We start from the raw sequence: 2,511 nt of genomic DNA, 5'->3' as shown, positions 1-2,511 counted from the left end.
CCCAAATTTCAAAGGTCTTTTACTTCCTTTCAGTTTATAAGTGCTGAACTTTGCCTTGTAGACTGGCACCAAGTCCGATTAAAATGGCTTTTTTTTTTTTTTTTTTTTTACTGAAAAAGAGAGAGACATGGTTTATTGGAGAACCATATATTGCATGTTGAGAATTACGTTACCTTTTGGTAGAGTAAAGAGTTTCTGTAAATTGGAGGTGTTCGTGACAGTTTTCATGATCTGGCCTGAAATATTTTTAAAAATAGTTGTTTTTAGAGGAATGGAAGGACTTACAAATCGAAGCAGTTTTTAAGTGAACGCAAAATGTAGTCCAGGAGTTTTTTAAAACAAAATTCGTAATGTCTGAGTCGAGTGTAAAATAAATAACTTGGTGATTCCCTTTCACGTTTCCACAGAAGGGTTTATCACTTTGTTATGGAGGTAACATCATCACTGTAGCACCACTTCAAGTCTTGTGTTTGTTGTGTCCCGCTCCTTTCTGGTCTAATGACCACATGCCTCTTTTGCAGCAATAGCCTCGTAAGATGGAAAATGAAATGCTGGTTTGGGAACGTCAGTGTGCATGTTCCTACAGCATTTTTTATTCTTTTATTTCAGGCTTTGGTCTAGAGAATTGGTAGGTGCCTCTGGATAAGATAAATAACAGCTACAGATGTTTTCATGAAAAAAGGCCTTTGGCATATCGAGGCAGTGAGTTCTCTCTCTAACTCTGATTATCCAGCCTGCCTGGAAGAAAAGGGAAGAAGCTAGCTGGTTCAGCTTTAAACAGGATATTACATGTATTAATATTTTCACTAAAGGTGGGCACAAGCCCCAAACTGTGAATTTTTATCATAGCTTTCAAACACCTGAGGTGTTTAGAGTATTCATGTTTAGGTTTTGCCTAAGGTGACCACTCTCTGACTTTAATAAAAATCAAGTCATAGCAAATTAATAGAAACTGTAACAGATAGGACAGTGCAAATAAATTATTTTGTAATGGTCAAACTGTGGGAAAAATAGCTTGGAATAAACTGTAATTTTTTTGTTTTATTTTTGTTCCTGATTTAATAAGAAAAATGTTAATCTTTCTGTCAAATAAAATATTCCATAAACCACAGGGCCAAACATTTTTTATTTTCTAGATGGTTGTAAAGACAGCAAAAAGAACTATTTGATTAACACCACTGCTGGTGTGTGGAGTTATCTCCCTTTTATCTAATAGACCAGGAGTTAGAGCACTTCCCCAAAATGTAAGAGACCAAGATTCAGTTTCGTCCTCTGCCTGGGGAAGCTTTGAGCCTACACTTTTTACAAGCGTGCCCTACATAGCATGCCGCAAATCGGGGCTGCCCAACTAGTGGCCTACAAGAGGTCGTATCGTGGCTTCTGCCTGGTCACTGTTCCCCGCCATTGCTCTGGCAGCAACAGCAGCCGGACTCTCCAGGGTCCCCCAAGGGGTGGGGCAGTGCGGGCAGCTAAAGATAAGCCACTGTGCAGGACAGGAGGGGTTGGGAGGGTGAGTGGGATTGTAAGTGCACAGTATAGCATTGGGGTGGGGTGCAGCATGGTGCCTGCCCATGTGCACAGTGTAGCAGTAGGAGGGTGCACAGGTATGCAGTACATTGGTGGGGGAGGTGGGGGGGAGCCTTGTGAGCATGTATTGCTGCAGGGGTGAAGGATCTGTGGTGTGTGGCCTGCAGGGCATGTGATCCCCCTGAGAGTCCTGTGGGACACTTGTCACCTGGCTGCTTGGCAGTTGGACATCCTTGCTATAGGTGGTCTGGGGAACCTAGGGAGCATCTTGCTGATGCTTTTTCATTTTGTTTAACTAGCTGCTTATTCATTAGCTTAGAGACTAGAACTCAAGTGTTTCATCTCTCAGCTGGGGCTTCTGACCATCAGACTAGAGAGCCATGTTTGCTTGTTTACCCTTTCAGTGATTAGTTAAGTATTTTATGCTGAGTAGAAGAGCCCCAATAGGAGAAATGGGGGAGCACCCACCTTGGAATACTCTACAGTCTGGTGTTTAGGACCAGAGAAATTGGGACCTTGGTTCAAATCTTCTGTCTGATGTATCTTCCATGACTTGGGTGAGTGCTCCAAACAGGACTGTCGGGTAATATAAGATGCATATCACTAGTATCACTACCTCTTGCTCCAGCAGTGTTATCGGTGTAATCCTGCAATTTTTTTCCCACCAAAAACTATTGAGGAAATTCATTAATAGCTTTGGAGCAACTGGAACGGCAATTTTTGGCAAATATATTATTGATTGAAGAAAAAAAGCGCCTAGCCTAAGAAAAAGTATCCTATTTCCTGAGAGATACCTGGGTATCTGAATAAGGATCATATTGGGACCCTAATCATTTCGTTATGCAGGTTGGATAAAGCTGAAGAGGTAATTGGGCAGTGGGAAAGCAAGATACGGAAGGAAGTAGATTCACAGTGTAAAAAAGGGAAGAGCAGAAAAATCTAGTATGTGTAATAAAGGGGTGGGAATAGTTGGTCAGTCCGGCA

General features: G+C 41.9%; 1 protein-coding gene across 9 annotated transcripts in view; it reads left to right on the top strand.

The window, feature by feature from the left end:
* The window catches only part of BRSK2 (BR serine/threonine kinase 2), a 581,381-nt gene that overhangs the window by 99,585 nt on the left and 479,285 nt on the right, over positions 1-2,511 (top strand). The window lies entirely within an intron of this gene.

The sequence above is a fragment of the Gavialis gangeticus genome, unplaced genomic scaffold (genome assembly GCF_001723915.1).
Source record: "Gavialis gangeticus isolate Ggan-Ray unplaced genomic scaffold, GavGan_comp1, whole genome shotgun sequence".
In the NCBI taxonomy this organism is placed as follows: Eukaryota; Metazoa; Chordata; order Crocodylia; family Gavialidae; genus Gavialis; species Gavialis gangeticus.
The sequence above is the reverse complement of the archived record's forward strand: the minus strand, read 5'-3'. Positions and strand labels throughout refer to the sequence as shown.